Below are 21,768 nucleotides of genomic sequence, written 5' to 3'. Positions count from 1 at the left end.
GGTATATGTGCATTGATAGTAGAGCAATCAACAAGATTACTATCAAGCATAGGTTCCCAATGCCTAGGTTTGATGACATGCTTGATATGATGACTGGAGCGACTATTTTTTCTAAGATCGATCTAAGGAGTGACTATCATCAAATACAGGTTGGGCTTGGTGGTGAGAGGAAGACAACATGTAAGACAAAAGATGGCTTATACGAATGGTTAGTTATGCCATTTGGACTGACTAGTGTCCCTAGTACTTTCATGAGGATGATGACCCAAGTACTTTGATCCTTCATTGGTCGTTTCCTAGTTGTTTATTTTGATGATATTCTTATATATAGTCATAGTCCAGAAGAGCATATTGGTCATCTACGTCAAGTGATGAGAGTTTTATGCCAAGAGAAACTTTACATCAACTTAAGAAATGCTCTTTTGTGACACCCAAAGTTATATTTTTGGGGTTTGTTGTTTTTGCTAAAGGCATAAGTGCTTTTTTTGATCAGTAAAAGAGAGTTTTATTTAAAATAGTTTAAAATCCCAAATTAGTACATATTTTTGTCCCACTTTACAGCGCAACCCAAAACAATTGTTGCCTTAGTGCCCCTTGTTTGGCAAGATAATCAACTAGCCATTTTCACTCCTTCTGACCCATTTGAAATCACCCTCTACTTCCTTTGCAATCTTTTCCACTTCCCTAATCACATATTTGGAGGTCCATGAAGTAATTCTGTTGTTTGTAGCCCAAGAGGTGATCACTTTTGAGTCCCTCTCTACCTTAATATGCATAAGTCCTAGCTGCTTAGCTAGCTTTAGCCCTTGTAGCAGTGCCAATAACTCAACCTTTAATGAGTTGCCAATGCCAATTGGTCCTGAGAACAAAGCCAATATCCTCCTTTTAGAATTTTTGATTGCTCCTCCTATACCTGATAGTCTCGGATTTCCAAGGGAGCTCCCATCAAAATTCAATTTAATCCCATTGCCTTTCGGAGGTTTCAGTTCCATCCTTACTTTCTCTTTCACTCTTAAAGATTGTACTACTTTTGTTTAGGTTCTTAGAATGTTTGTGATTGAGAAATCTTGGAAGCTATGCAAGGATTTTACCCAATGAACTACTTTAACCTTTATAGTGTCTATCACTTCCTCTACTGTTCTACTTTTCTCCAAGAAAATTTTGTTATTCCTTTCTTCCCATACCACCTAGCAAATCCTTGCATAGCTACTTTACCCAATGTGCTACTTTAACCTTTATAGTGTCTCACCACTTTCCTTACGAAGGGAGCACATGTGAGGAGAAAGGCAGGCAAAAGGTCTTCTCACAACATACCACAAGTATTTACCTTGCCAAGGAAAATTTCCCAATAGAAAGATTGAATTTTTGGGGGGATAGGCTTACTCCAAATTTCTTTTATAGGGAATTCCCCAACTAAGATGCTAGGCTAGGCAAGAATGTTGAAGAAAGAAGAGCAAATAAAGAGGCCATTTGAAGAGCTTATCCAAATTTTGGAATCTTCCAAGGATGGGTCAAAGTAAACTTGTCCTAGTAGATCCAACAAATGAACTAAGGACTCACATTCATTTTCCCTAAGACCCCTTTTGAAACCCAGATTCCAATTAACACTTTTGGACCAGGTGTTCCCAAATTACACAAAGTTTCCCCCTTAAGGTTTGATACAATATAGAGATTAGGGAAATTATATTTATGTGGGATTTCTCCCACCCAAAGATCTTCCCAGAAATGAATTTTATTGCGTTGTCCCACACCAAATTGAATGGAGTTGAGGAAGGTACGTTAGATTTCATGGCCTAGCAACTTTTTATAGAAGATTTATTAAGGGGTTCAACATTATTATGACTCCAATTACTGATGCAATGTAAAAGGGGGAATTTAATTGGACCAAGGCAGCAACAAAAGTGTTTGAGACTATCAAGAAGAAAATGACAGGGGCACCTATTTTACAACTTCCAGGCTTCTCTAAAGTCTTTGAAGTGCCATGTGATGCATCCGGTGTAGGAATTGCAGGGGTTCTCATGCAAGAAGGCCATCCCATTGCATTTCATGGTGAGAAACTAAATGAAGTAAAGTAGAAATATTCAACTTACAACAATGAGTTATATGTAGTAGTGCAAATTTTATGGCATTGACGACACTACTTAATATTTAAGGAGTTTGTGCTCTATTTAGATCATGAAGCTTTAAAGTACTTGAATTCCCAAAAGAAACTAAACTATAAGCATGGGAAGTGGGTTTCGTTCCTAGAAGAATACACCTTTATTCTTAAGCACCAAGCAAGAAATGAGAATAAAATGGCAGATGCACTAAGTCGGATGGCTTACATACTTCATGCCATGAATGTCAAAGTCGTTGGTTTTGATCAATTAAAACAAGACTATGCTGGTTGTAAGGATTTCAACATCATCTATACTGACTTACAAGTTGGGAAGCAAGATAAGTATCCTTTCTTTTCACTACATAATGGTTATCTGTTTTATGGTACCCGCTTATGTCTACCAAATACCTCTTTATGAGACTTTGTTATTTGGGAGTTACATGTTGGAGGTGTAGCATGCCATTTTGGTAGAGATAAGACCATTACTATGGTAGAAGATAGCTTTTATTGGCCTAGTTTGAAGAATGATGTTGCTCGTATAATAAAACAATGCAGGACATGCCAACTTGCCAAAGGACGAAAGCAGAGCATTGGGTTATATACATCTCTACCTATTCCTCATGAACCATGGAAGATTTACCCATGGATTTTGTCCTTGGATTGCCCAAGACTATTTGGGGTCATGATACAGTCTATGTTGTGGTGGACCGTTTCTCCAAGATGGCTCATTTCTTATCTTGCAACAAAGCACACGATGCTTCACATATTGCTACTATATTTTTCAAAGAAGTGGTTAGACTTCATGGAGTGCCTTCTACTATTGTATCAGATCAAGACACCAAGCTTATGAGTTATTTTTGGAACACTTTGGAAACTATTTAATACTCAGCTGAAATTCTCTACATTGTTTCACCCCCAAACAAATGGTCAGACTGAGGTAGTAAATAGAAGCTTGGGAGATCTTTTATGGTGTCTAGTTGGGGATCATACTTATAGATGGGGTCTAGTGCTTCCAATAGCTGAGTTTGCTTATAACAACTTAGTAAATAGATCCATAGGAAGAACTCTATTTGAAGTGGTGAATGGTATTCGGCCTAAGTGTCCAATTGACTTAGTTACCTTGCCATTAGATACACGTACTAGCATTGAAGCAGAAGCTTTTGCTAGTTACATAAGAGAGATACATGATGATGTTAGGAGAAAAATTGCATTGAGCAATGATTTATACAAGGATAGAGCTGATATTCATCAACGGTTGGCAAATGATCAAGAGGGAGACATGGTTATGGTACGTATACGACTAGAGCATCTTCCTAAAGGTGTGTGTACAAGAAGCTCCACTCAAAGAGTGCAGGTCCTTACAAAATCATCAAGAAGGTAAGTTCTAATGCCTATGTTCTGTAGTTGCCAAATGACATGGGAATTAGTCCTATCTTCAACATTGATGACTTAATTCCTTATCATGGACATGTGGATTCTTTTAAGACTCCTATACCTAAGCTGCCAACTATTGCAGCTCCAAATGACATTCCAGAGGATGTTTCAGATGAGGAAATAATATCTATTGCTATGGGAGGGTATAAAAAATTCCTCGTCAAGTGGAAAGGCAAGCCTATGTTTGAGAGTTCTTGGATCACTGTTGAAGACTTTCATCATCTCAAGTTTCTCAACCCAAATATTTATGAAAGGTATCATGCTTTTAACTTGCCAGGGTCAAGTTTTTTCAAGTTGGGCTCAAATGTAGTACTGAACTGGGGCAGCTTCTATAGCTGGTTCATTTCACAACTTCTTGTTGTAATCATGTTTCTCTCATAATGATAGGAATCAATCAGCACCCTTGAAGTCTTATTATAGAAAGAAGAAGGCCTTACAACAGGCCCTGATATGGCATAGTGATGGTACTTGGGATTTGGACTGAATTGAACACCAGGGGAATTTTTGCCATTTTATAATTTTTCTGTAGGGTCCAATAATAGGGATTGATTGTCTAGTTATAGTTTGTTTATGTTTAAAATTCCAGAGTCATTGCATAAGTAGGATTAGAGTTATTGAGTCTTCTTTGAATTGAAATAGGATATGGCAACTTAGTTTGAGTCCTAATAGGATTATTGAGTCTAACAGTTTGTCTCCTAGGACTATTATGAGTTTAACAGTTTGACTCCTAGGATTATTATGAGTTTAGAGTTTATAAATATGTATGGGCGTTTTACACACAGAGGAATGAAGTTTATTGGGTTTTCTTTAGCTTATGCTAACTATGGTGAGTGGTTCCCATGCCCTAGAGTGATTCTAGGCATCCCGTGAGTGATCCCAGGTATTTTCTCTCTTCTTTCTCTCCCTATTTTCTCTCTTATTCCTTCATGAAGCCATTACAACCATCAACAGCCCTAGAATTCTGATCGAAGAAGACCATTCAACATTCTCTAAGGACTAGAACTGAGCTGGTCCAACATCAGGTGCCCACCTTGTCATTTTTTGTTGCCTAGGCAGGTTTCTTCTTGGAGTAATTTTGAGGTTCTTTTCCTCTCTTCTCTCTTTCTCTCACATCTTCAACTTCAAGATTACTGCAATTGCAATTGACCAGTTATCAGAGAACTTCAGAAGCATCATCAAATAGTGTCATCACTTCACTGAAATTGATCCTGGCTAAGTTCTTTAGCTGATCCTTTCAGTTTCTAACTTCGATACCTGTTCTCAAGAGAAAGAAATTTCTCTCAATTGGCCTACCATAGACTTGGTGAAAATCCATGTTTAGTTTAGCTGCCTCCTATATTCCAGCTTCTCAAGCATCCCTGTTAAACAGTTAGTTGTAGTTTCTAGGATATTCCTTATTTCTCTCATATTTTATTTTTGTCTACTAGTTAATGTGCACATGCATTGCATGTGGAAATTTTGAATTATAATAACAATTATTATTATTATTATTATTAACATTTTGTTAAATTTTGTTTCTATTTCCATCATTAATGAAAATCATTTTTATTTAATATGATGAATATATAACATCAGAGATGTTCCCAATTTCTTTTTGTCTTGCTAGCTGGGCTTGAAAACACAATGTGTAGGAAAGAATATCACAATGCAATCTAGGGTTTTGTTTATTTTGGAAATAGAAAGTAAGTTAGTAGTGAAGTCTAGAAGATGTAGGGCTGATTTAAGTAGAAGATTTTTCTCAAGCTGAATGTCTCCTCTTCCAGAAACATTGGAAAGATAACCATAAGCAATTTTCACCTTGTCTTTCCTAGAAGTGAGATGATAGGATGTAAATAATGAAAGATGCATTGGTTATATGCTCATAAGCTCTTGAGTCAATAATCCAAGTGCAAGATGAAGATGATTGAATTGCGCTAAGTGCAGAAGTAATACCTGTTGTCTTTGTAAAAGAGAAGGAATCAATGGAGGATTGTTTCATTTGAGTATGGATAGATTGAGGACATTTACCTTTTGGCTGTGAAATCTGGGAAGCTACTAGTAGAAGTGGTGATCTATCCCAAGTGAGAAGAATTGGTGTGAGTACTCTTTGGAGCACTATTTGCAACATCAGGACTTGCAATATGCCCAAAAGTGTTGGAGCCCTTGTGAGGCTTCTAATCCTTCCTTAAAGCTTCTAGTTTTATATGTGGATGTAGAATCCAACAAGTATCTTTAGTGTGTTTCTCACTCCACAGTGAGTACACTTGAAATTCTTCTTTATCTATCTGTTTTCCACCCTTTAAGGTAGCTGAGATGAAGGAGGATTGCTCACTAGGCTGAAAAGAAACTTCGAGTCCCATCTCTTTCCTCCTTATTTCTTCATTCCCAATCAGGTAATACACATGATGCAAATCTAGAAGTTCATCCATTCCTACAATCTGTGTTTTAATGTTCTCATCAAGACCAACAAGAAACTTAAAAAATCCTCCCTTCTTCAACCTTCTTGTCATATATTTCTTTGTCCTTGGTGCCATCCCACTTAAGAATCAAATAATGGTCAAGCTCCTCCCATAATCTTTCTAGTGTAGCAAAATAAGTTGCAAACTGTCATGTCTCCTTGAGTCAATGTTGCAATGTCTTGATTCAGCCTATAGACCCTTGCATTATTCTTCCGTTGACTGTAAGTGTTGAACAATTTTTCCCATATCTTGTGAGCTGAAGGGTAGTTTTGGAATGCCCTTGCAATTTTAGGTGTCATAGAAGACAGCAACCATGACATTACAGTTGCATTTTCTCTGCACCAAATCCTATAACTTTGTTTCTCATCTCTGGGTTCTTTAACCTTCCCATTAATATATCCTTGAAGTTCATGACCTATAATGAACAACTTTGTTCAAATGGCCATTCCCTATAATTAAACTCATCCGATTTTACACTAGTAATCTGAAGATTAGGTTTCTCAATGTTTACATCACCATTACCAGCCTTGGAATCCCTATATGTAACTTCACTTGTGCTGAAGACATTCTGAACAGTCACAACTGATAACCGAATGAAATAGTAATGATCAACAGCAACACCTTTTTTTTTGATAGGTGGCGGCAGCAATACTTACTGCTTGGACTTAGAAACTCCCTCCAAGTGCCCACATGAGCCTCCTAGACTATACACCTTCAACAGTGCTGCAGCCAGACCTGAAAAGAGGTCTCTCTAGTAGTCCAAATGACTACTGCTCTTCCTCTTGCCCTAGTAGGGTATAACATAAACTGTTCTGGGTTCCCTAGGAACAATCTTTAGTTAACTACAAACAGAACTAGGGTTTCTCCTAGTCTTCACAAAATTGAAGAGAATCACTTAGTTTTTTGATGCCATGCTTACATTCGGGTTCAGGATTAAAAGACATAACTGAGAAAAGGAGGTGGAAGAATAGATGCATAGGGCAGCAACCTCTTTCTAACTAGCCCTAAAATGATATTTATTAGAGGGTTTAAAAAAACATAAAGAGACAAAACTGCCCCTCATTAGGTGGCAGCAAGAAGGATTAAAAATTATAATAGCTCAGGCCCATTTAACCTATTAAGTACAATATCATAACGGAAACTAAAAAGCCCAAGCCCACAATGTTATGTCTCACAACATAAGGAAAAGGAAGGAAACAAAGTAGCCTTTATGGGCGTGTACCATATGCCCCTAACTCAATAACCCAATTATCACCTAAAGATGAAACCGAGGTATGATTAGCAACGTGTGTACCTGAATAAACAAAGTTAGACAAGGATATCTCTGACTGTGTGGCTTGGTTGCATGTGTAGAATGGCCCTGTTTCAGGGTCAAAGCACCTGTATCCTTGGGTGCCAGCTGATGTGCAGCAGCATTGATCAATACTTGACTGTTATAAATTGATACTCAATAGTTATACATGCTACAAACCAAAATTCAGTTGTTACAAACCTATAGTCAACTGTTACAAATCAGCATATACCTTCATATTTCAAATTTGATGTTAGTTCACACTTCAAATAAACTGTATTTCTTTGTGTAAATACCTTATATATGGCCATTTAAAACTTAGATTGTGTGTTATTGATGGATCTTCGACATTTATTTGAGTTTCCATAGCATATCCATGTGTATCTTGATTTTTCCACCTTATCCATACATTTCCAAAGTGTATCTCAATGAGTCAATGCATTGCTTAAAATTGCCATTTGGATATTCTTTGGGATACCAATACTTTGGACCTTTCTTGCAAGGCCTATCTTATACTCTCTTCATTCTGGACTTTTGCGTGCATTTGACCTAAGGTTGGTAAAGTATCATGTCTTGAGATCTATATCTTCACCAACTTGAAATCAAAATACAGTCTTGCAAGGAACTCAAAGATTTGGTTCTGCTTCATTTTTTTCTTATACTTCATCAACTACACACTCTAGTTCAAACAGCATCTCTTGATGCAACTGATAAATGTGTGCAATGTTCTGTTTTTGAGAACAAGTCTGCTGTGACATTCCATGTCTCCTTAGCAGTCTTAAGAAAAAGAAGCTCTACTGATATGTGGAAGCATTGGGTTGAGAAGCCAAGTTTTTAACCTCCAATTTCTCATGCATGGGTTCATTTTCATTGGTTTCTTTAGTTTTTCCATTCATACAAGTATATTACTAAATTTGCTTTGGCTTTCAATATATACCTAAGCCAACTAAGTCCATTCAGGATAGTTCTTTTTATCTAGTTTTACCATGGTAGTATACCCAAACTAGACATAACTCCAAAACTCTTTGAGATGTTTTAAGAGTCTATATGACATGTGGTGCCATGAAACACTTCCAACATGCACTAGAAATGTCCCACTTCTATCAGAATTGGCTTCCAAATGACACAGTCAGGTTTGGAAGAACATACAGGTTTCTGCCCGATAACAAATCACATTCCAAATTGACTTGACAGAAGCTATACATGTTATAAATAACTGGAGGTATCCAAAAGTCGGGATAAGCTTAAGAGAATGTTAGAAAATGAAGGCGGGGGGTTGAAATTGTTAGTGTCGAATATGTAGGGGTAGTTCTGTCTTTATACTTATGTTTATGTGCTGATGTGTAAGATTATGTTAGATTTAGTGTCCCTTACTTAAGTAGGGGCACATGTGTCTTTTCCACAATATAAGTAATATAAATCAATTCTGGCTGAATGAGAGAGTGATATCTTTCTCTCTCTCTCTCTCTCTCTTTCTCTTCCTTCTTGACTGTTATCAGCTTAATAGGATTCAAGGGCAGGCCGAATCCTAATATGGTATCAGAGCCAAACTGAGCAAATCAGACCTGCCCAGAATTCTGTTATCTGCGCACCCAGTCTAGGGTTTTCTCATGGTTTCTTCGCCATCTGTTGGAGATAAGGGAAATGGCTGAAAAGGAGTGGCCGCCCTCTTCCCTTGGAGGTTTCTATGCCTCCAGTTGTGTTGTTTGTGGTTGGTTGCTGTGGTTTCTAAGAAGCCCTCCCCTAATCGATGAAGAGAAGAGGGCTGATTTGTGTGGTGCAGTGGATATCTCGTGTGGTCTGATTTTCTGGTGATTAGGTAAGAGATTTCTATGCAATTTCGTGCTGTGAATCAAATCATAAGTCTATTTCAGATTGTATGGTAGGATTTCAGATTTTAGTGTGCTAGGGTTTATGTTTTCTTTTAGTATGATTCGAAAGGGGAGTGGTCCTCAAACAGTGTGGTGAGTGTTTAGGTAGTTGTGGGGTAGGGTTTGTGGTGTAGAGAGTGCAATTTTCAGCAGTACTAAGTGCTGAAACCAGTGTGTTCAGTGTGTGGTGTGGTCTAGTGTGCAGTGTGCCGAATTCAGCAATATCAGAATTCAGCTATGGGAGACAGCAGTGATAGCAAGACTAATGTGATGGTCCCTACTGACTACCTGAATGTCCAAATTACCCATATTAAACTGAATGGAGAAAATTATGTACCCTGGGCTAAATCTATAGAAGTTTTTCTTAAGGCAAAGAAGAAGGTGAAACACATAAGAGAAGAAAAAACCCTCTACAGATTTTCATGAGTATGATGACTGGGAACAAGAAGATGCATAGATTATCACATGGTTATGGAATAGTATGGAACCCAAGATTAGTGTAAACTTCATGTTTCTTGACACTGCTAAAGAAGTGTGGGATCATGCTAAGAAGTTGTATTCGGGTCAAGACAATACTACCAGAGTATATCAGCTGTATCAGGAATACTTTAATTTACAACAGGGTAATCTTTGTCTTGAGGAGTACTATGCCAATATGAGAAACATCCATAATGAGTTGAATGTTTATCACCCCCTCACTTCTGATGTTAAAATTCAGCAACAACAGAGAGAACAACTTGATGTAACTCGATTTTTGGTGGGGTTGAAGTCTGAGTATGAACTAGTGCGGGCCTAGATACTAGGAGGATTAGCTCTCCCTTCCCTAGAAGAAGTGTTTGCTTGACTTAGGAGGATTTCCATTGGATCTATCGAGAACACTAGTGTTTTCGATAGATCAGCCTTTGCAGTTTCGAGGGCCGTGGTGTTAGAAGTGGAGCTCGGGGAGCTCAGTCTGGCCGTAGTGGTAGCAGTGGACCGGTATATGGCCGGAGTGGTGGTGGTGGACCTACCTATAACCGTGGTGGTGGACCTACCTATAACCGTGGTGGTGGTCATGCTGGAGGTAGAGATTCAGGGGGAGCCCATGGCCGAGGACGTAGTTCGGGTCCGAGGAGGTGTACACACTATGGTATGGATGGACATACCATTAATTATTGCTATGGCTTGCATGGTCCACCTTTAACTTGGACCAATCATGCCATGACTAGTGACAGTAGCTTCAGACAAGAGAGTCGTTCATTTGATCAGATGCTTCCTACATCCACAGATGTTTCCGAGAAGGAGATGATGAGTGTTCCCCGTGCTGAGTATGAGAGGTTTGTTCAGGCCACAACTCAGTAGAACACAACCACTCTCGCACACTCAAGTATGGCTTGTCTGGCATCTACACTCACTCCTTGGATTATTGACTCTGGAGCCTCAATCACATGACTAGAACTCCAGTTGTGTTTTCTTCCTTCTCTCATTGCTCAACATCACAATCTGTTACCCTTGCTAATGGTTCCACATCCTCCATTTGTGGTGTTGGCAGTGTTAACATGACCCCCTTATCTTTATCCTTAGTTTTGTATGTCCCTAAATTTCCGTTTAACCTTATGTTTGTTAGTAAGTTGACCAAGTCACTTAATTGCTCTATTAGTTTTTACCCTTCCTGTGTTTTTCATGATCTCAAGACGGGGATGAAGATTGGTGGAGGGAATGAAGCCGGTGGATTGTATTATCTTGACGGTGGTGAAAGAATGTCAACAACTCTCCAATCATCTCTTTCTCCTCTCCAGTGGCATTGTCGATTTGGTCATCCTTCACTGAAAGTTTTGAAATCTTTGGTTCCATCGTTGAGTCATCTTTCTATTTTGGATTGTGAGTCGTGTCAGTTGGGGAACCATCATTGTGTTCCCTTTAGTCCTAGGGTTGATAACCGTGTGTCGAGTCCTTTTTCTTTGGTTCATTCAGATGTTTGGGGTCCTTATAAAGTGATGTCATACAATGGATATAGATATTTTGTCATTTTTGTCGATGACTATTCAAGGATGACGTGGCTCTATTTAATGAAAGAAATGAGTGAATTGTTTACCATTTTCCAAAAATTTTATGTTGAGATTTGCAACCAATTTGGTGTTCACATTAAAATTTTTCGTTCTGATAATAGCCGCGAATATTTCTCTTCATCATTTCAAGAATACTTGGACCAACATGGCATTATACATCAAACCTCATGTACCTATACCCCACAACAAAATGGGGTGGTTGAGAGAAAGAATCATCATCTTTTGGAAACAACTCGATTCCTCATGCATCACATGAATGTTCCCAAACCCTTTTGGAGTGATGCGATGCTTACTTCTTGCTTCTTGATTAACCGGATGCCCACGTCTATCCTTGATGGTCATTCCCCATTCACTACCTTGTTTCCCACCTTGTCTCCGTTTCCTCTTTCTCCTTGCTTTTTGGGTGTGTCTGCTTCGTTTATAATCTGGGCACTGGGAAGGACAAGTTAGATGCACGATCCATTAAATGCATCTTCTTTGGCTATTCCCAGACCCAGAAAGGGTATAAGTGTTATCATCCTAGTTCTCGACGTTCCTTTGTGTGTGCTGATGTTACTTTCTTTGAATCTACTCCGTTTTTCTTGGGGTCCGATGATGTTTATTCCTCTTCATCACCTCCTCCTCTTCCTCTTCCAGTTGTGGATTTTGTTCCTCTTGTTCCAGTTGTGACCAAGTCCTTGCCTCTTGTGCCACCACCTGTTGAACGACCACCCATCCGTCAAGTGTATACACATTGCCCACATGCACCGGTTGCTCCTCCTCCAGCTCCATCAACGTTGACAGATCCGGCAGTTGTCCCCACACTAGCCTCGAACCTAGTATCTGATTTTGATCTTCCCATTGCCTTGCGGAAAGGTAAACACACTTGTACCCTTCATCCTATTTCTAATTATGTTTCACTCACTCACCTTTCCGCTTCCCATCGCCGGTTTATCTCTTTGTTATCCTCTGTTGTTGTCCTTAAGGATGTCTAAGAAGCCCTTGCCTCTCCAGGATGGCGCTGTGCAATGGGAGAAGAACTCTCAGCTCTAATTCATAATCATACTTGGGACCTCACCACTCTTCCTCCTAGGAAGCAGTCTGTCGGTTGTAAGTGGGTTTATACTGTTAAGTGTTTTCTTGATGGTAGTGTAGAGCGATTGAAAGTTAGATTGGTTAAAGGGTACTCCCAAACCTATGGTATTGACTACACAGAGACCTTCTCCCTAGTTGCTAAGATAGGTTTGGTTCGTGTTGTGATCTCTCTTGTTGCTATGTATGACTGGCCCCTCTATCAGCTTGATATCAAGAATGCTTTCTTGCATGGTGATTTGCTCGAGGAGGTTTATATGGAGCAACCATTGGGGTTTGTTGCTTAGGGGGAGGATGGTAAGGTATGCAAACTAAAGAAGGCTCTTTATGGGCTTAAACAGTCTCCTCGAGCATGGTTTGGTAGGTTTAATGAGGTGGTAAAGAAGTTTGGTATGAAATAGTGCCAAGTTGATCATTCAGTCTTTAGTCATGACTCTCAGGCAGGAAAAATCCTATTGGTGGTGTATGTAGATGATATTGTTATTATCGGGAATGATAAAATGGGCATTGACAGGTTGAAAACTTTTCTACAGGAACATTTTCAAACAAAGGACCTTGGTAAATTGAAATATTTCTTGGGGATAGAAGTAGCAAGGTCTAAGCATGGTATTAACTTGTGTCAGAGGAAATATGTCATTGATTTGCTGGAAGAAACATGTTTGTTAGGTGCTAAACAAGTTGAAACACCTATGGAAACTAACACTAAGTTGAGCAGCGATATGGGTGAAGTGTTTGAAGATCCTGGTAGATACCGGCGGCTTGTAGGTAAACTGAACTATCTAACCATTACTCGGCCAGATATTTCATTTGTGGTTAGTGTGGTAAGTCAGTTCATGCAAAATCCTCTAGTTCCACATTGGGATGCGGTTCTAAGAATTGTGAGGTATTTAAAGGGGGCTCTTGGTCGTGGTTTGATATACAAGAGTGGTGGAAAACTTGAAATAGAAGGATATACTGATGTTGACTGGGTCGGTTCTATGTCGTATAGGAGATCTACCATAGGCTATTGCACTTTTCTTGGTGGTAATCTGGTGACATGGAAAAGTAAGAAGCAAACAGTTGTGGTAAGAAGCAGTGCAGAGGCAGAATATAGAGCTATGCACATACTATTTGTGAATTAGTGTGGCTGAAGAACCTCCTACAGGAGATGAGATACACTGTTGACACTCCAATGAAGCTCTACTATGACGATCAAGCTGCAATTCATATTTCTTCTAATCCAGTGTTTCATGAGAGAACCAAACACATAGAGGTTGATTGTTTGTCACTTTGTGAGAGAGAAGGTGCTGAGTGGAGTGACAGATACTTCATATGTTAAACACAGGGAACTAGTGGGCAGACTTGTTTACTAAGGGGTTGAGTCGGGGAAGAGTGAACTACATATGTAACAAGTTGGGATTATATGATATATATTCTCCAGCTTGAGGGGGAGTGTTAGTGTCGAATGTGTAGGGGTAGTTCTGTCTTTATACTTATGTTTATGTGCTGATGTGTAAGATTATGTTAGATTTAGTGTCCCTTAAGTAGGGGCACATTTGTCTTTTCCACAATATAAGTAATATAAATCAATTCTGGCTGAATGGGAGAGTGATCTCTTTCTCTCATTCGAGCCAGTTTTTTCTCTCTCTTTCTTCTCTTCTCTTCTTCTTTCTCTCTCTCTTTCTCTTCCTTCTTGACTGTTATCAGCTTAATAGGATTCAAGGGCAGGCCGAATCCTAATAGAAGTGATAACCCTTCTGGAATAAAGCTGTTGCTATAAAAAAGCCTCCCTAACCCAAAACTATCAAGCCTCAATTAGAGCCCTATCTCCTGCTTCTAGTTCTTGAAATATTCTAGGATTCTTGAATTTCATTTTCTGATTTAGTTACAGAATTTCTCTAATCTCAAATTATTTTATTTTTTTGAAAGCTAATCAATATAATCGTATTTTCACAGTCTATACTCTGTAATGTACATATTTTATTGCTTTCGTTAGTGTAGTCCTTGAAACTTCAGCACTTTGATCCTGCAATGATTCCTTCACATCATTCCACTTTTTTATCTCTGAAAATTGACATGTAACTCTTGGAACTCTTACAAATACATCCATCACCTAATCATATTTGCTTATTTCAGGAACTCATTCATATAATTTATGATATGAGGACTGGGTTAGAGTTACACAAATTATGTGAAAATTGTGCATGTGACATCCAATAGGCCTCTGTTTTACCATGCCACCCTCTGATCAAATACCAATTTCATTTTCACACCCTTCTGATTAAATTATGAGAACGAGAAAGAGGACAACAGAAAAAAATCCAAAATAGGCACCTGGTTCCTTCACTCCGAAACTATAAATATAACCCCTTGCTTGCCCTGGAGAAGCCAAGCGCCGCCTGATTTATCAGGATGCAAAAGAACTCAATCGTCTTTTATCATTTCATTTGAGTAGAAATTTAGGAATTCAGTTTCTAGTTACATGGAAAAGAAACTATTTTACAGTGATTAGAACTAATGTGGACTGGGGTGCTGAACATGTTGCCAATCTAGAGAATTGCTTATGTGATGCAATCTGGATATGCTATATCATCTTTCCATATAGCTGCAAGAGATGATAGGTCTTCCTGCAAAAATAAAAAGGTGACCTGTATGGAAAACCTCTTCTGCCAAACTTTAATTTTAAAATAGTTCTGTATAGAAAACGTAGATGTAGTATGTCAATACACACGAAAATATAAAACACTTCCTTGGGGTTTATTCAAACACCTATATTGTCATGCCAAGCAACGGGCCCTTAAGGCTCATATTTTCACTTCTAATTTATAGAACTTTTTTTTTTCTTGGGATTGTTAACTATGAATTTGTTGTATTAATGTGAAGTCTAGTAGTAAAGATGTAAGCTTAAGCCCCACGTGTAGGCTTAAAATAAAAGGAATTTGGGGAGGTCCAATCGCAAACAATTTATTTATAAGAAATAGGTGTTTTGTCATCTGTGCCCTAACATAACAGCAATTCTAGGGGCATTTTGGATGACTTGCACATTTTTCTGCAAACTTGGTATTTTGTAATGGTACTATCTTCTGCATCTTCTTACATTAATAACCAGTCAATAATTGGCTCCTATTACCACTTGTCCATAGGCGATTTCTAAAAGAAACTCAAGGGAAACGCAAATGTTAGGGTAAGTTTATTTCTTCAACATTGTGTCAGTGAACTTACTGCAAATAAATTGGCTGAACTTAATTGGCTTCTGCAGGTTTATTTGGCAAACTTGTGCCTTAAAGTAGTCAACATTGTCTGCTAATCACTACATATGAGCGAATTTTTTTTAGTAAAAGTAGCTAAGTATCACGAACTAATTGTAGACAATAGACTGAGTAACATTTGTAAGATGTTGGAACTTTCTAGAACATGCATCTTTCAGAGAATTTGATATCATGGGAGCTTTCCACAGTTGGTACTAATTTCCCTAGTCTTCATTTGTGCATCCACCCTCTTCATTCATATGGAACTCCCTCAGATCTAATCAATCCCACTTGCACGCATATGATTATATTCTCATATATGGTGGTGATTGGTTTGGCAGTTTACTACTGATCATGTACCAATTTTAAGCTGTCAAGTTGTAGGAGCAACCCGGTTTACATGATGTACTAATGGCTTAAACATGCATGGATACTTTAGCAACTATTATACTCATAAGATAAATAGCTTATGGCAATCTTCTATAAAGTTTTTAAGTTGATATTTCTTTTTCAGGAAAATCAATTCATTCTTAAAGCCAATTTTTCCTGAAAATATATTCCAAAGAAGATACTTGTTTCACTTTAGTGAAATTTCACAGCCCTGGAAGGAAATATTAGGGTGAAAATAGTGGGAATGTAACAGTCTAAGCTGCCCAGTGGTAGGAGCAATGATTTTTTTTTGGTTAAAATTAGAGAGGTGCAGATCATAGGGTATATTTAGTGATGGCCCACTGATGTCATGCAGGTACATATAGTATTGTAGTCCCGACAATCTATTATAGAAAAAGATAAATGGCTAAAGAACTCTTGTAAATTCTTTTGTTATTCTTCTCACAAAGTTCAAATTGCATCTTGAAGGACAACTTCCATGGAAAGTTGCACCAAACAAGTTTAAGTTTCATGCTAGCAAATTTTTTTTTCATATCCTAGGGAAGAAAATAGGAAAAAAAGATACGCTCTGCTCCTTTTTCTTGCTAATGAAATCTAGCATCAGGGATTTAGCCAGATACCTTTATGCCTTTAATGGGGTTGGAGAGAAACAAAGTAGAACATTTTTTGAAGGTTAAGCCTGTAATCATTTGATTTTCAATTTTGGTTTTTGAGCAAAAAAAGCTCTACCGTAGTGGGAGCTGGTTTAGCTGTCCTTGCAATGCAATCTGGATGCATGCTAATGGCTGATGTCTTGAAACTTACTGTCTCAAGCTTCAAGGTCAATGAGTGGAATCTTTTTGGTGCCGGGGCTTGGCGTATGCCAATGAACAGGGTACACACGCAGAAGAAACAAAAACAGAAAAAGAAATACTGCTTTCTATTTGGTGCTTCACTTGTCCATGATGTAAACGACGGTGTCAAGTTGAGTATTTCTTGTTTGCATGTCCACAAAATTCACATGGGTGTATGTCTTTCACCTTCCTGATTTACTGCATACTTTGATTTACAGTTCCGAGTCTCTTGTGATTCTCAGTTTGTTTTCTTACACTTGACATGCTTGATGGAAGGAGAATAAGGAGGTTAGGAATTGGGGAATCAAGCATGCTGGGTGATGGGGATTGGTAACAATTTAACTGAAAAATACACTAGTTGCTTGTTACCATGACTTAACTTATTGACAGTTTTGTTCTTATATATCAACTCTGCAAGTATGTTATTACGCTGCTGAGCCAGTACCTCTGATTTATGTTCTCCAATTATTAGAATTATTCCCCTTTTCCTGTTCCTATTTGTTACTACTGAAAATACCCAAGAGCTCAACTGCAATTATAGCAAACTGTCTCACGTTTTCCAACACTGGATCCCACAATCCCTGGCGCTTGAACCGTGTTGACGTAAGTGGCCAATATGGGTGGTTAACAAGCAACCAAATGGCTTCATATGATTGACTAGAGAAAACTTGGCATATTCTGCAGAGGGGCCTCAGCTTTACATGGATGTGTGCTGAACATTTAACCTTCATGTCCTTAATGAAGATCGACCGTGTAGCATAGTGTGGTCATTCCTTGACGGGCCACCTCTCCACCTTTATGCAGGTCGCATGGTCATAGTCCTCTCATTAGCTTGATACCTAAGAAGAATTGGACCCCAGAAAATTCATACATCAGATGGTTAAAATTGTCCGATTGTTGGAATTTGGACATACCCCACCAAAGATTCCCCAATTGCATATTGGTTACATGCCTCTGCCATATATGCGATGCCAAATACTACTGATCTCTCTCTCCTTTAGGGGATTGGGGGCACATCTTATTGCAAGTGTCCATGATGTTTATTTTTGCCCAGAAAACAGGGCACTTTTGTAGGGGAAAGCATTATGCAGAGGTGTGTAGGGTATAAGGCTGGAGAAAGTAGAATTGAGAATTCTTTTTTTTTTATTATTTTTATATATTTTATGGAAAGCACCCAAGACCGCGTATATAGAAGTGACATCGTTTTCAAACCAAATCTTAGCACCAAAAAGTACAATATAAAGATAGGGATTTTATCGTTCTCATTTGGGTGCAATCTGTATATCTTTTGCTTATAAAAGTAAGAAAGTACTTCTCCTACTTTGCCCAGGACTACTTCATTTCAGCCAAAATATGATTAGGCAAAACGGCATCTGATATAATGCTCGTTTATATGTGTGTACACACGAGTATGAGAGAGATGGTATCATGCATTGTTCTTGACTCCATAAAGGGGTGTCCAGACAATTTACCATTGGTATTAAGACAATACTTTCCCGTATTGGAACACTATGGTTGATGCTTTTTTAGCTCATGTTGCATTATTATATTTTACATGTAGAATAATAGCATATGGAAACTTCTTTTGATAGCCTTAATCGTGGTGGTGCTTGACAATCATTGACTAGCCCCTCTAAGTGGTGAGGGAATTTCAATGGTCTACCTCTTATTAAAGTAATAGTTGCCGACTTTTTTATAGGTATTTTAAGGAAGCAAATCACACAAATCATGCAAATATAAACTCGATAAGTTTAATTAGATAAACCTAAGTTGCTTATATATATGTTTTTTTGAAGTATTATATCATTTGAAAACATGGGCTAATTAACAACTGTTCTTGAAGTTCTAACCTCCTTTTTAACTAAAATTTTTAAGTACTGTCAGTGACAACTGATAACCCATTATTTCAGTTTTTTGTACTAAGCATGCAGCAGCAAATTCAGTTGCAGCCTGCAGGCCCTCTTCTGTTCTGAGGCTGTGAGCACCTTATCTATTTATTTGTCTATTATGGTTTATTTTATTCGGCACGAACCACTCGAAGCTGGGGATATCTTTTATGGTCGCCATTGGGATTTTAACCCTTTTAGTCTTCTACGTGTCAACTGAAGTGGCAAGTTTATAGTGTTGAGTCTTTGCCACCTCATAACCCTGGCATATGGCAAGTATCAACTAATCAACTATAAACCAATTAACCCTCCACCATGTGGTGGAAAAGGAGCTCATTTTCATTGTTTATTAAATGTAAAAAAAAGGAAAGAAAAGAAAACCAAGAACATCAGTTTGTGCCTTAGTGGTAGAAAAGCCAAAAACACAGGACACAACTGTTGAAGAGGGTATCTTACAAACAACCTATCCAGAGGGTTTTTTGTCAGAGGGCTGTTTGGATTGGCCATGTCGTCTCCTCATACAGCTGAGAAAAAAAGGATGGGGGGATTCCGAGGTCTCTTTTCTATAGGGCCCTTTTATAAATAGTTTCCCTTGAATAATAGTGAATTCATTTGTTTACCTTGACGTGAATTCATCACTTCGTGCCAACATATTTTTATTCTATCCTAGATTTCGAATCTTATCCTATGCCATTGTCTTCCTCGGTGATCTGGGGAGATTAGACTTTAAAGGGATAGAAGAAACTCACCACTATAAAAAAGTTGGAATTTACATCTGCCACTCGATCCTAGTGTCCCAGTACTCCTTTGCTAATTAATTTACTATTCTCCCATGAAACATGGACATGCCCGAGATGAGAATTAGAAAGTAGTTAATGTGATGTTTTAAATTTATTTCCATTGCTGAGTTGTCTGGTTCATTGGGGGTTGTACGTGAATGTGCCATAAAAATGACGTTTACTTGGGCTCAGTTTAAAAATAACAGAATACAAAGTAATACAAATACATGGTTACATACAAGGTTTTGCACTCTACATATTTGATTTTATACTTCTTCCAAACTGAGCCTTAGCCTTAAGAATGGATAATCTGGGTTATCATTTTATTGCTCTAGTTCTTTGCTCTGTTATGTGTTGTCTTAGAATCCAATCTTGGTCCTGGGTCATGGAGTTCTTAAAGGATGTAATCCATAAAGAGATGTATTCTGAGCTCTCTTAATGCAAAATATTGCAGTTTTATCTAAAAAAGAAAGAAAAAAAACTCTTTTAATTTGCAATAATTATGCCATTGCCTTAGGTATATTCTGGTCAGATTACACTGCTTCGCTTATGCAAGAAAATTGGTTGCTATGGAACTGTATGACTACTTGACAAATGGTTGAATTTGAAAGAATTCCTTCCGATTTGTTTGTTAAGTAGATGTAACCAAGAATTAAAGTATTAACATGATACAGCTAATGTTTTCAAAACTGACCCGGAGATCAAACCGTTTTTGCCTCTGGGTCGTGGGTCACCGGTTTGACTGGCTGGATCGAACAGTTTAGATTGTGCCACATCAATATATATTGACTAAGTTAATGGTTTTTGACTGTATGACAGGTTTTGACTAAACTAGACTTGAAATCCTAGCTGGGTGGGTGACAGTTCGAACGGTTCGACTGACTGGGGCAATGGCGAGTTGAAAACATTGGATACACCTGATATGAGACATATCATATTGATTTCGAATGTCATTGATGTAAAAAATATTCAGAGTTGGGAGATAATAGCAAACTAGTTTTCAAGGATCAAATTAAAAAAAAAAAGAGTATATAGCAATTGATACATATGATACTCAATTTTTATAGTCATTTTGTTTTTGGAATTATGTGCATCGATATTTTTAACCTTGATTGTAACTTGTAAGAGTTTGGTCACTTGGTTAGCAATAAGAGCTATAGTATGTTTTCTTGGATAGCATTGCCTTCTAATGAGTTGACACTTTAGTATCTTTAAAACCTTACAGATAGATTCCAAAAGTAGACGCATTGGATCCATAAGAATAAGAGCTATAGTATGTTTATTGTTTATTTCAGCCTGTTCAATTTAAAGCGTCATGGTACAAGGTTTAAATAGTGTTAGAACTTAGAACAGTGTATGTTCTGTCTTCAAAAGCTTATTTAATATATACTAATATGACAGTCATGACATTAGCGCAGGTTGACTTGCCAAGACCCAACTAACCCGGCCCGGAGCTATTCCCCATGTGATGTTCAGTCATCCAGTTCTGATAACTACGGAGTGGATAGCGTAATTCATGACAAAACTACATCATCAAGAGGGAATTTCTTACTACTATTGTTATTCCTCGACTATGTCAAAGAAACAAGATAGAATCGTATATTAATCTAGTGACTTAAAATTTTTGAAGAAATCAGAGGAATCTGGGAATTGACACAGGAAACGTCACATGTGATTGTACACTTCAGAGCTTTCTGAAGCAGAGAACCATGGGCACCCTTTTGGAGTTTTAATTTGTCCAGAATCGTTTCTTGTGTGTTCAGAGCACAAAACAGAATATGAAGCTCACGCAAAATTTTGGATAGAAAATTGCTTGAATTCTTCCTTCGATAAACCAATTTCTCTGTTATGTTAACACACACAGACACACATATCAACTCCAGTTTTCTTAGTAACAACTCACTTCATGTCTGCCTGCCAAAAATTACAGTGTTTATAAAACATTCTCCTACAAAGAAAAAAAAAACCCAAAATTGTTCTTGGCATCTAAAGAAATACAACCCTTCTCACCAAATTTCTTTCTAAACTCAGAAATTTTAATCATTCAACAAGATTTGGCCGAGATATTTGTGTTCCTTCTTGTTTTTGCTCTCTTTCTTTTAAATGTTTGGCCTCTGAAAAAGTTATTAGAAAAAAATACATACAACTTGAATACTACTAGCAGTAATAATGGTGAACTGGCTGTCGACTACACTGTGGACATCTCATAAAGTCTTTTGATCAAATGGACAGTCAATTGTGTCTACTACTTGAAATATAGCAGTGCTTACTGCTCAGAGGGACCACTGCCTCAAGTATCAGTGATTTTTTCCAAATTTTATTGTTATTATTATTATAATAATATCCCATCAAGAGCTAAAGAGCCATTACAATTGTCCATGTCCATGATGTTGACTCCTATT

At 37.9% G+C, this 21,768-nt stretch overlaps 1 long non-coding RNA gene across 3 annotated transcripts in view; it reads left to right on the top strand.

The window, feature by feature from the left end:
- The window catches only part of LOC148800967 (uncharacterized), a 28,150-nt gene extending 6,841 nt beyond the window's left edge, over positions 1–21,309 (top strand). Inside the window, exon 2 of one of the 3 annotated variants that reach the window (XR_016084642.1) lies at positions 20,785–21,309. This is a non-coding gene — a long non-coding RNA (uncharacterized LOC148800967). The other 2 variants (XR_016084646.1, XR_016084641.1) reach the window with 2 other exon arrangements.
- Positions 21,310–21,768: the final 459 nt, after the last annotated feature.

The sequence above is a fragment of the Nelumbo nucifera genome, chromosome 3, assembly GCF_055504915.1.
Source record: "Nelumbo nucifera cultivar China Antique chromosome 3, China Antique-T2T, whole genome shotgun sequence".
NCBI classification, from domain to species: domain Eukaryota; kingdom Viridiplantae; phylum Streptophyta; class Magnoliopsida; order Proteales; family Nelumbonaceae; genus Nelumbo; species Nelumbo nucifera.
Note: the sequence above shows the minus strand (reverse complement) of the source record. Positions and strands in the feature narration are given on the sequence as shown.